Here is a 12,229-nt window from a genome sequence, read left to right on the forward strand (position 1 = left end):
GGAAGAGGAGAGAGTGGGGGTTGGGGAGGGAAGAGGAGAGAGTGGGGGTTGGGGGAGGGAAGAGGAGAGAGTGGGGTTGGGGGAGGGAAGAGGAGAGAGTGGGGTTGGGGGAGGGAAGAGGAGAGAGTGGGGTTGGGGGAGGGAAGAGGAGAGAGTGGGGTTGGGGGAGGGAAGAGGAGAGAGTGGGGTTGGGGAGGGAAGAGGAGAGAGTGGGGGTTGGGGGAGGGAAGAGGAGAGAGTGGGGTTGGGGGAGGGAAGAGGAGAGAGTGGGGTTGGGGTAGGGAAGAGGAGAGAGTGGGGTTGGGGGAGGGAAGAGGAGAGAGTGAGGGTTGGGTTGGGGGGGAGAGGAGAGAGTGGGGGTTGGGTTGGGGGGGAGAGGAGAGAGAGTGGGGGGGGAGAGGAGAGAGAGTGGGGGGGGAGAGGAGAGAGAGTGGGGGGGAGAGGAGAGAGAGTGGGGGGGAGAGAAAGAGAGAGTGGGGGGGGACAGGAGAGAGAGTGGGGGGGGAGAGGAGAGAGAGTGGGGGGGGAGAGGAGAGAGAGTGGGGGGGGAGAGGAGAGAGAGTGGGGGGGGAGAGGAGAGAGTGGGGGTTGGGTTGGGGGGGAGAGGAGAGAGTGGGGGTTGGTTGGGTTGGGGGGAGGGAGAGGGGGGAGAGGAGGAGAGTGGGGGGGGAGAGGAGAGAGAGTGGGGGGGGAGAGGAGAGAGAGTGGGGGGGGAGAGGAGAGAGAGTGGGGGGGAGAGGAGAGAGAGTGGGGGGGAGAGGAGAGAGAGTGGGGGGGAGAGGAGAGAGAGTGGGGGGGAGAGGAGAGAGAGTGGGGGGGGGAGAGGAGAGAGAGTGGGGGGGGAGAGGAGAGAGAGTGGGGGGGGAGAGGAGAGAGAGTGGGGGGGGAGAGGAGAGAGAGTGGGGGGGGAGAGGAGAGAGAGTGGGGGGGGAGAGGAGAGAGAGTGGGGGGGGAGAGGAGAGAGAGTGGGGGGGGAGAGGAGAGAGAGTGGGGGGGGAGAGGAGAGAGAGTGGGGGGGGAGAGGAGAGAGAGTGGGGGGGGAGAGGAGAGAGAGTGGGGGGGGGAGAGGAGAGAGTGGGGCGGGGGGAGAGGAGAGAGTGGGGCGGGGGAGAGGAGAGAGTGGGGGGGGGGAGAGGAGAGAGTGGGGGGGAGAGGAGAGAGTGGGGGTTGGGGGGAAAGAAGAGGAGAGAGTGGGGGTTGGGGGGAAAGAAGAGGAGAGAGTGGGGGTTGGGGGGAAAGAAGAGGAGAGAGTGGGGGTTGGGGGGAAAGAAGAGGAGAGAGTGGGGGTTGGGGGGAAAGAAGAGGAGAGAGTGGGGGTTGGGGGGGAAGAAGAGGAGAGAGTGGGGGTTGGGGGGGAAGAGGAGAGAGTGGGGGTTGGGGGGGAAGAAGAGGAGAGAGTGGGGGTTGGGGGGAAGAAGAGGAGAGAGTGGGGGTTGGGGGGAAGAAGAGGAGAGAGTGGGGGTTCGGGGGGGAAGAAGAGGAGAGAGTGGGGGTTGGGGGAAGAAGAGGAGAGAGTGGGGGTTGGGGGGGAAGAAGAGGAGAGAGTGGGGGGGGAAGAAGAGGAGAGAGTGGGGGTTGGGGGGGGAAGAAGAGGAGAGAGTGGGGGTTGGGGGGGAAGAAGAGGAGAGAGTGGGGGGGGAAGAAGAGGAGAGAGTGGGGGTTGGGGGGGGAAAGAAGAGGAGAGAGTGGGGGTTGGGGGGGAAGAATAGGAGAGAGTGGGGGTTGGGGGGGAAGAAGAGGAGAGGAGAGAGTGGGGGTTGGGGGGGGAAGAGGAGGATGAGAGTGGGGGTTGGGGGGGAAGAGAGGAGAGAGTGGGGGTTGGGGGGGAAGAAGAGGAGAGAGTGGGGGGTTGGGGGGGAAGAAGAGGATAGAGTGGGGGTTGGGGGGAAGAAGAGGAGAGAGTGGGGGTTGGGGGGGGAAGAAGAGGAGAGAGAGTGGGGGGTTGGGGGGGAAGAAGAGGAGAGAGTGGGGGTTGGGGGATGGAAGAGGAGAGATTGGGTGTTGGGGAGGGAAGAGGAGACAGTGGGGTTGGGGGAGGGAAGAGGAGAGAGTGAGGGTTGGGTTGGGGGGGAGAGGAGAGAGTGGGGTTGGGTTGGGGGGGAGAGGAGAGAGAGTGGGGTGGGAGGGAGAGGAGAGAGAGTGGGTGGGGAGAGGAGAGAGAGGGTGGGGGGGAGGGAGGAGAGAGAGTGGGGGGGGAGAGGAGAGAGAGTGGGGGGGGAGAGGAGAGAGAGTGGGGGGGGAGAGGAGAGAGAGTGGGGGGGGAGAGGAGAGAGTGGGGGGGGAGAGGAGAGAGTGGGGGGGGAGAGGAGAGAGTGGGGGGGGAGAGGAGAGAGTGGGGGGGGAGAGGAGAGAGTGGGGGGGGAGAGGAGAGAGTGCGGGGGAGAGGAGAGAGTGCGGGGGGAGAGGAGAGAGTGGGGGGGGAGAGGAGAGAGTGGGGGGGGAGAGGAGAGAGTGGGGGGGGAGAGGAGAGAGTGGGGGGGGGAGAGGAGAGAGTGGGGGGGGGAGAGGAGAGAGTGGGGGGGGAGAGGAGAGAGTGGGGGGGGAGAGGAGAGAGTGGGGGGGGGAGAGGAGAGAGTGGGGGGGGGAGAGGAGAGAGTGGGGGGGAGAGGAGAGAGTGGGGGGGGAGAGGAGAGAGTGGGGGGGGGGAGAGGAGAGAGTGGGGGGGGGAGAGGAGAGAGTGGGGGGGAGAGGAGAGAGTGGGGGTTGGGGGAGGGAAGAAGAGAGAGTGGGGGTTGGGGGGAAAGAAGAGGAGAGAGTGGGGGTTGGGGGGAAAGAAGAGGAGAGAGTGGGGGTTGGGGGGAAAGAAGAGGAGAGAGTGGGGGTTGGGGGGAAAGAAGAGGAGAGAGTGGGGGTTGGGGGGGGAAAAGAAGAGGAGAGAGTGGGGGTTGGGGGGGAAAGAAGAGGAGAGAGTGGGGGTTGGGGGGGAAAGAAGAGGAGAGAGTGGGGGTTGGGGGGGGAAAGAAGAGGAGAGAGTGGGGGTTGGGGGGGAAGAAGAGGAGAGAGTGGGGGTTGGGGGGGAAAGAAGAGAGAGAGTGGGGGTTGGGGGGGGAAGAGGAGAGAGTGGGGGTTGGGGGGGAAGAAGAGAGAGAGTGGGGGTTGGGGGGGAGAAGAGGAGAGAGTGGGGGTTGGGGGGAAGAAGAGGAGAGAGTGGGGGTTGGGGGGGAAGAAGAGGAGAGAGTGGGGGTTGGGGGGGAAGAAGAGGAGAGAGTGGGGGTTGGGGGGGAAGAAGAGGAGAGAGTGGGGGTTGGGGGGGAAGAAGAGGAGAGAGTGGGGGTTGGGGGGGAAGAAGAGGAGAGAGTGGGGGTTGGGGGGGAAGAATAGGAGAGAGTGGGGGTTGGGGGGGAAGAATAGGAGAGAGTGGGGGTTGGGGGGGAAGAAGAAGAGAGAGTGGGGGTTGGGGGGGAAGAAGAAGAGAGAGTGGGGGTTGGGGGGGAAGAAGAGGAGGGAGTGGGGGTTGGGGGGGAAGAAGAGGAGAGATTGGGGGTTGGGGGGGAAGAAGAGGAGAGAGTGGGGGTTGGGGGGAAGAAGAGGAGAGAGTGGGGGTTGGGGGGGAAGAAGAGGAGAGAGTGGGGGTTGGGGGGGAAGAAGAGGAGAGAGTGGGGGTTGGGGGGGACGAAGAGGAGAGAGTGGGGGTTGGGGGGGACGAAGAGGAGAGAGTGGGGGTTGGGGGGGGAAGAGGAGAGAGTGGGGGTTGGGGGGGAAGAGGAGAGAGTGGGGGTTGGGGGGGGAAGAGGAGAGAGTGGGGGTTGGTGGGGAAGAGGAGAGAGTGGGGATTGGGGGGGAAGAGGAGAGAGTGGGGGTTGGGGGGGAAGAGGAGAGAGTGGGGGTTGGGGGGAAGAGGAGAGAGTGGGGGTTGGGGGGAAGAGGAGAGAGTGGGGGTTGGGGGGAAGAGGAGAGAGTGGGGGTTGGGGGGAAGAGGAGAGAGTGGGGGTTGGGGGGGAAGAAGAGAGAGCGGGGGTTGGGTTGGGGGGGGAGAGGTGAAAGCGGGGGTGGGGTGGCATGGGGTTGGGTTGGGGGTGAGAGAGGGGAGAGCAGGGGGTTGGGTTGGGGGGAGAGAAGGGAGAGCAGGGGGTTGGGTTGGAGGGGAGAGAAGGGAGTGCAGGGGGTTGGGTTGGAGGGGAGAGGGAGAGCAGGGGGTTGGGTTGGAGGGAGAGAGGAGAGCAGGGGGTTGGGTTGGAGGGAGAGAGGAGAGCGCGGGTGTTGGGTTGGAGGAGGGGACAGGAGAGAGTGGGGGTTGGTTTGGGGGTTGCGTTGGGGAGGGAGAGGAGAGAGCGGGGGTTGGGTTGGGGAGGGAGAGGAGAGAGTGGGGGTTGGGTAGGGGAGAGAGAGGAGAGAATGGGGGTTGGGTTGGGGAGGGAGAGGAGAGAGCGGGTGTTGGGGAGGGAGAGGAGAGAGCGGGGGATGGGAAGCGGGAGGAGAGAACAGGGGTTGGGTTGGGGAGGGAGAGGCGAGAGCTGGGGTTGGGGAGGGAGAGGAGAGGGCGGGGCTGGGGAGGGAGGGGAGAGGAGAGGGCGGGGGCTGGGGAGGGGAGGGGAGCGGAGAGGGCGGGGGCATGTGGAGGGAGGGGAGGGGAGAGGAGAGGGCGGGGGCTGAGGAGGGAGGGGAGAGGAGAGGGCGAGGGCTGGGGAAGGAGGGGAGAGGAGAGGGCGGGGGCTGGGGAGGGAGGGGAGAGGAGAGGGCGGGGGCTGGGGAGGGAGAGGAGAGGGCGGGGGCTGGGGAGGGAGGGGAGAGGAGAGGGCGGGGGCTGGGGAGGGAGGGGGGGAAGAGGAGAGGGCGGGGGCTGGGGAGGGAGGGGAGAGGAGAGGGCGGGGGCTGGGGAGGGAGGGGGGGGAAGAGGAGAGGGCGGGGGTTGGGGAGGGAGGGGAGAGGAGAGGGCGGGGGCTGGGGAGGGAGGGGGGGGAAGAGGAGAGGGCGGGGGCTGTGGAGGGAGGGGAGAGGAGAGGAGAGGGCGGGGGCTGGGGAGGGAGGGGAGAGGAGAGGAGAGAGGGAGGGGAGAGGAGAGGCCGGGGGCTGGGGAGGGAGGGGAGAGGAGAGGCCGGGGGCTGGGTCGGGGAGGGAGAGGAGAGGCCGGGGGCTGGGTCGGGGAGGGAGAGGAGAGGCCGGGGGTTGGGTCGGGGAGGGAGAGGAGAGGCCGGGGGCTGGGTCGGGGAGGGAGAGGAGAGGCCGGGGGCTGGGTCGGGGAGGGAGAGGAGAGGCCGGGGGTTGGGTCGGGGAGGGAGAGGAGAGGCCGGGGGTTGGGTCGGGGAGGGAGAGGAGAGGCCGGGGGTTGGGTCGGGGAGGGAGAGGAGAGGCCGGGGGTTGGGTCGGGGAGGGAGAGGAGAGGCCGGGGGTTGGGTCGGGGAGGGAGAGGAGAGGCGGGGGTTGGGTCGGGGAGGGAGAGGAGAGGCCGGGGGTTGGGTCGGGGAGGGAGAGGAGAGGCCGGGGGTTGGGTCGGGGAGGGAGAGGAGAGGCCGGGGGTTGGGTCGGGGAGGGAGAGGAGAGGCCGGGGGTTGGGTCGGGGAGGGAGAGGAGAGGCCGAGGGTTGGGTCGGGGAGGGAGAGGAGAGGCCGGGGGTTGGGTCGGGGAGGGAGAGGAGAGGGTGGGGTTGGGTCGGGGAGGGAGAGGAGAGGCCGGGGGTTGGGTCGGGGAGGGAGAGGAGAGGGCGGGGTTGGGTCGGGGAGGGAGAGGAGAGGGCGGGGGTTGGGTCGGGGAGGGAGAGGAGAGGGCGGGGTTGGGTCGGGGAGGGAGAGGAGAGAGCGGGGGTTGGGTTGGGCAAGGGAGAGGGGAAAGCGGGGGTTGGGTTGGGCAAGGGAGAGGGGAAAGCAGGGGTTGGGTTGGATGGGGAGAGCAGAGCGTGGCAGTTGTCTTGGGGAGGGAGAGGACAGGAGTGAGTGTGGGTTGGTTTGGGGAGAGAGGGGAGAGTGGGTGTTGGGGTGGGGGTTTGGTTCTGGAGGGGAGAGGAGACTGGGGGTTGGGTTGGGGGGAAGAGGAAAGAGTGTGGGTTGGGTTGTGGGTAGAGGAGAGTGGGGTTTGGATTGGGGAGGGGGGAGAGGAGAGAGTAGGGGTTTGGTTGGGGAGGGAGAGAAGAGAGTGGATGTTGGGTTGGTGAGGGAGAGAAGAGAGCGGGGGTTGGGTTGGGGAGGGAGAAGAGAGAGCAGGGGTTGGGTTGGGGAGGGAGAGGAGAGAGCGGGGTTTGGTTTGGGGAGGGAGAGGAGAGAGCGGTGTTTGGTTTGGGGAGGGAGAGAAGAGAGTGGGGTTTGGTTTTGGGAGGGAGAAGAGAGGGCGGTTTGGGTTGGGAAGGGTGAGGAAGAGCGGGCCTTCGGGAGGGAGAGGAGAGAGCGGGGGTTGGGTTGTGGAGGGAGAGGAGAGAGCGGGGGTTGGGTTCTGGACGGAGAGGAGAGAGCGGGGGTTGGGTTGGGGAGGGAGAGGAGAGAGCGGGGGTTGGGTTGGGGAGGGAGAGGAGAGAGCGGGGGTTGGGTTGGGGAGGGAGAGGAGAGGGTGGGGGTTGGGTTGGGGAGGAGAGGGCGGGGGTTGGGTTGGGGAGGGAGTGGAGAGAGCGGCGGTTAGGTTGGGGAGGGAGAGGAGAGAGCGGCGGTTGGGGAGGGGGGTTTGGTTTGGGGAGGGAGAAGAGTGGGGGGTTTGGGTTGGGGAGGGTGAGGAGAGAGCGGGTCTTCTGGAGGGAGAGGAGAGAGCGGGGATTGGGTTGGAGAGGGAGAGGAGAGAGCAGGGGTTGGGTTGGGCACGGGAGAGGGGAAAGTGTGGGTTGGGTTGGACAGGGAGAGGACAGAGTGGGGGTTGGGTTGGGCAGGGAGAGCAGAGCGTGGCAGTGTTTTTGGGGAGGGAGAGGACAGGAGAGAGTGGGTGTTGGTTTGGGGGGAGAGGAGAGAGTGGGTGTTGGGGTGGGGTTTGATTTGGGGGGGAGAGGAGAGAGTGGGTGTTGGGCTGGGGGTTGGTTTGGTGGGGAGAGGAGAGAGTGGGTTTGGGGGTGGGGGTTTGGTTGTGGGTGGGGGTTTGGTTGTGGGGGGGCAGAGGAGACAGCGGGGGTTGGGTTCAGGAGGGAGAGAAGAGGAGAGAATGGGTGTTGGTTTGGGGGGGAAGAGGAGACATTGGGGCTTGGGGTGGGGGTTTGGTTTGGGGTGGAGAGGAGAGAGTGGGGTTGGGTTCGGGGGAAGAGGAGATGGTGGGTGTTGGGTTTGGGGGGAGAGGAGAGTGGGGTTTGGGTTGGGGAGGGGGGGAGAGGAGAAGTGGGGGTTGGATTGGGGAGAGAGGGAGAGGAGGAGTGGGGGCTGGGTTGGGGAGGCTGGGAGTGGAGAGACTGGGGTTTGGTTTGGGGAGGGAGAGGAGAGAACTGGGGTTGGGTTGGGGCGGGAGAGGAGAGACCGGGGGTTGGATTGTGAAGGGAGATGAGAGAGCAGAGGTTGGGTTGGGGAGGGAGAGGAGAGAGTGGGGTTTGGGTTGGGGAGGGAGAGGAGAGAGTGGTGGTTGGGTTGGGGAGGGAGAGGAGAGAGTGGTGGTTGGGTTGGGGAGGGAGAGGAGAGAGTGGGGGTTGGGTTGGGGAGGGAGAGAAGAGAGTGGGGGTTGGTTTGCGGAGGGAGAGGAGAGAGTGGGGTTGGGGGCGATGTGAGTGAGGGTCGGATGGGGGAAGAGAGGGTGCGGGGGGTTGGGGGGAGAGAGGGTGGGGGGGATTGGGGGGAGAGAGGGTGCGGGGGGTTGGGGGGAGAGAGGGTGCGGGGGGTTGGGGGGAGAGAGGGTGCGTGGGGTTGGGGCGAGAGAGAGTGCGGGGGGTTGGGGGGAGAGAGGGTGCGGGGGGTTGGGGGGAGAGAGGGTGCGGGGGGTTGGGGGGAGAGAGGGTGCGGGGGGTTGGGGGGAGAGAGGGTGCTGGGGGTTGGGGGGAGAGAGGGTGCGGGGGGTTGGGGGGAGAGAGGGTGCGGGGGGTTGGGGGGAGAGAGGGTGCGGGGGGGTTGTGGGGAGAGAGGGTGCGGGGGGGTTGTGGGGAGAGAGGGTGCGGGGGGGTTGTGGGGAGAGAGGGTGCGGGGGGGTTGTGGGGAGAGAGGGTGCGGGGGGGTTGTGGGGAGAGAGGGTGCGGGGGGGTTGTGGGGAGAGAGGGTGCGGGGGGGGTTGTGGGGAGAGAGGGTGCGGGGGGGTTGTGGGGAGAGAGGGTGCGGGGGGGTTGTGGGGAGAGAGGGTGCGGGGGGGTTGTGGGGAGAGAGGGTGCGGGGGGGTTGTGGGGAGAGAGGGTGCGGGGGGTTGGGGTGAGAGAGGGTGCGGGGGGTTGGGGTGAGAGAGGGTGCGGGGGGTTGGGGTGAGAGAGGGTGCAGGGGGGTTGGGGTGAGAGAGGGTGCGGGGGGTTGGGGGGAGAGAGGGTGCGGGGGGTTGGGGGGAGAGAGGGTGCGGGGGGGTTGGGGGGAGAGAGGGTGCGGGGGGTTGGGGGGAGAGAGGGTGCGGGGGGTTGGGGGGAGAGAGGGTGTGGGGGTTGGGGGGAGAGAGGGTGCGGTGGTTGGGGGGGAGAAAGGGTGGGTGGGTATGGGGGGAGAAAGGGTGGGTGGGTATGGGGGGGGAGAGGGGGTTGGGGGGGAGAGGGGTTGGGGGGGAGAGGGGTTGGGTGGGAGAGAGGGTGGGGGATTTCGGGGGAGAGGGCTAGGGGGTTGGTGGGGGGACAGAGAGTGTGGAGGTTTGGTAGGAGAGAGGGTGGGCGGGGAGAGGAGAGAGTGGGGGTTGGGTTGGGGAGGGAGAGGAGAGAGTGGGGGTGGCGTTTGGGAGGGAGTGGACAGGAGACAGTGGGGGGTTCGGGTGGGAGTTGGGTTGGGGAGGGAGAGGAGAGCGTGGGGGTCGGGTTGGGGAAGGAGAGGAGAGAGTGGAGGTCGGGTTGGGGAGGGAGAGGAGAGAGTGGAGGTCGGGTTGGGGAGGGCGAGGAGAGAGTGGGTGTCGGATTGGGGAGGGAGAGGGGAGAGTGGGTGTCGGATTGGGGAGGGAGAGGAGAGAGTGGGTGTCGGATTGGGGAGGGAGAGGAGAGAGTGGGTGTCGGATTGGGGAGGGAGAGGAGAGAGTGGGTGTTGCGTTGGGGAGGGAGAGGAGAGAGTGGGTGTCGGATTGGGGAGGGAGAGGAGAGAGTGGGTGTTGCGTTGGGGAGGGAGAGGAGAGAGTGGGGCTTGTTATTGTCAGGGAAAGGACAGGAGAGAGTGGGGGTTGGTTTGGTAGGGAGAGGAGAGAGTGGGCATTGCGGTGGGGCTTGCGTTGGGGGGGATGAAGAGACAGTGGAAGTTGGGTTGGGGAGGAAGACGACAGAGTAGGGGTTGGGTTGGGGAGGGAGAGGAAAGAGTAGGGGTTTGGTTGTGGACGGGAGGAGAGAGTGGCGGTTGTTTTGGGGAGGGAGAGGACAGGAGAGAGTGGGCGTTGGTTTGGGGGGAGAGGAGAGAGTGGGTGTTGGGGTGGTGGTTTGGTTTTGGTGGGAGAGGAAACAGTGGGTGTTGCGTTGGTGAGGGAGAGGAGAGGAGGGGAGAGATTGGGGGTTGGTTTGGAGGGAGAAGAGGAGACAGTGGGGCCTGGGGTGGGTTGGGTTGGGGGTGGAGAGGAGAGAGTGGGGGTTGGGTTGTGGAGGGAGAGGAGACGGTAGGAGTTGGGTTGGGGAGGGAGTGGACTGAATAGGGTTGGGTTGGGGAGGGAGAGGAGAGAGTGAGGGTTGGGTTGGGAAGGGAGAGGAGAGAGTGGGTGTTGAGTTTGGGGGGAGGGGAGAGAGTGGGGCTTGTTTTGGGGAGGGTGAGGACAGGAGAGGGTGGGGGTTGGTTTGGGGATGAGGAGAGAGTGGGTGTTGGGGTGGGGTTTGGGTTGTTGGGGAGAGGAGACAGTGGGAGTTGGGTTGAGGAGGGAGAGGAGAGGAGAGTTTGGGGGGTTGGTTTTGGTGGGGAGAGGAGAGAGTGGGGCTTGTGGGTGTTGGGTTGCTGGGAAGAGGAGAGAGTGGGGTTTGGGTTGGCGGGGAGAGGAGAGTGGGGATTGGGTTGGGGAGGGGGAGCAGAGAGAGTAGGGGTTGGGTTGGGGAGGGAGCGGAGAAGAGAGATTGGGGGTTGGTTTGGGAAGGGAGAGGAGAGAGTGGGGGTTGGTTTGCGGAGGGAGAGGAGAGGGTGGGGTTGGGGAGGGAGTGGACAGGAGAGATTGGGGGTTCGGGTGGGGGTTGGGTGGGTGAAGGAGAGTGGGGGTTGCATTGTGGAGGGAGAGGAGAGAGCAGGGGTTGGATTGTGGAGGGAGAGGAGAGAGTGGGGGTTGTGTTTGGGAGGGAGTGGGGGTTGGAGTGGGGGTTGGGTTGGGGAGGGAGAGGAGAAAGTGGGTGTTGAGTTGGGGAAGGAGAGGAGAGAGTGGGGGTTGGGTTGTGGAGGGAGAGGAGAGAGTGGGTGTTGGATTGGTGAGGGAGAGGCGAGAGTGGGGGTTGGTTTGGGGAGGGGGAGGAGAGAGTGGGGCTTGTTTTTGGGAGGGAGAGGAGAGAGTGGTGGTTGGTTTGGGTTGGAGAGGAGAGAGTGGGGGCTGGGGTGGCGGTTGGGTTTGGGGTGGAGAGGAGAGAGTTGGGGTTGGGTTGAGGAGTAGAGGAGAGAGTGGGGTTTGGGTTGGTGGGAAGAGGAGAGAGTGGGGGTTGGTTTGGGGGGAGAGGAGAATGGGGTTTGGGTTGGGGAGGGGTAGAGGACAGGGTGGGGGTTGAGTTGGGGAGGGAGGAAGAGGGAGAGTGTGGGTTGGTTTGGGGAGGGAGGGAGTGGAGAGAGCGGTGTTTGGTTTGGGGAGGGAGAGGAGAGAGTTGGGCTTGGGTTGGGGAGGGAGAGGAGAGAGCAGGGTTTGGGATGTGAAGGGTGAGGTGAGTGGGGTTTGGGTTGTGGAGGGAGAGGATAGCGCGGGGGTTGTGTTGGGAAGGAAATGGAGAGAGCGGTGTTGGGTTGGGGAGGGAGAGGAGAGAGTCGGGGTTGGGTTGGGGAGGGAGAGGAGAGAGTGGGGGTTACTTTTGGGGAGGGAGAGGTAAAAGAGTGGGGGTTGGGTTGGGGAGGGAGAGGAGAGAGTGGGGGTTGGGGAGGGAGAGATGAGAGTGGCGGTTTGGTTGGGGAGGGAGAGGAGAGAGTGGAGGTTGGGTTGCGGAGGGAGAGGAGAGAGTGGGGGTTGGGTTGTGGAGGGAGAGGAGAGAGTGGGTGTTGGGTTGCGGAGGGAGAGTGGGTGTTGGGTTGGGGAGGGAGAGGAGAGAGTGGGGGTTGGGTTGGGGAGGGAGAGGAGAGAGAGGGGGTTGGGTTGGGGAGGGAGAGGAGAGAGTGTGGGTTGGGTTGGGGAGGGAGAGGAGAGAGTGGGGGTTCGGTTGGGGAGGGCGAGGAGTGAGTGGGGGTTGGGTTGGGGAGGGCGTGGCGGGAGTGGGCGTTGGGTTGGGGGTGGAGAGGAGGCAGTGGGGGTTAGTTTGGGGAGGGAGAGGAGAGAGTGGGTGGTGGGTTGGGGATGGCGAGGAGAGAGTGGGCGTTGGGTTGGGGAGTGAGAGGAGAGAGCGGGTTTTGGGTTAGGGAGGGAGAGGAGAGAGCGGTGGTCGGGTGGGGGAGGGAGAGGAGAGTGTGGCGGTCGGGTTAGGGAGGGAGAGGAGAGAGTGGGGGTTGGGTTGGGGAGGGCGAGGAGAGATCGGACGTTGGGTTGGGGAGGGAGGGGAGAGAGCGGGGGTTGGATTGCGAAGGGAGAGGAGAGAGCAGGGGTTGGGTTGCGGAGGGAGAGGAGAGACCCGGTGTTGCATTGGGGAGGGAGAGGAGAGACCGGGTGTTGCTTTGTGGAGGGAGAGGAGAGACTGGAGTTTGGTTTGGGGAGGGAGAGGAGAGAGCGGGGGTTTGTTTGGGTAGGGAGAGGAGAGAGTGAGGGTTGGGTTGGGAGGGAGAGGAGAGAGCGGGGGTTTGTTTGGGTAGGGAGAGGAGAGAGCGGGGGTTTGTTTGGGTAGGGAGAGGAGAGAGTGAGGGTTAGGTTGGGAGGGAGAGGAGAGAGTGGGGGTTGGGTTGGGGAGGGAGAGGAGAGAGCGGTTGTGAGATTGGGGGGGGAGAGGAGAGAGCGGGGATTGGGTTGGGAGGGGAGAGGAGACTGTGGCGGTGCGGTTGGGGAGGGAGCGGAGAGAGCGGTGGTCGGGTGGAGGAGGGAGAGGAGAGTGTGGGGGTTGGTTTGGGGGCGGAGTGGAGAGAGTGGGGGTTGGGTTGGGGAGGGAGTGGACAAGAGAGAGTGGGGGTTGGGGTGGGTGTTGGTTTGGGGAGGGAGTGGA

This window comes from Carcharodon carcharias, chromosome 7 (genome assembly GCF_017639515.1).
Source record: "Carcharodon carcharias isolate sCarCar2 chromosome 7, sCarCar2.pri, whole genome shotgun sequence".
In the NCBI taxonomy this organism is placed as follows: Eukaryota; Metazoa; Chordata; class Chondrichthyes; order Lamniformes; family Lamnidae; genus Carcharodon; species Carcharodon carcharias.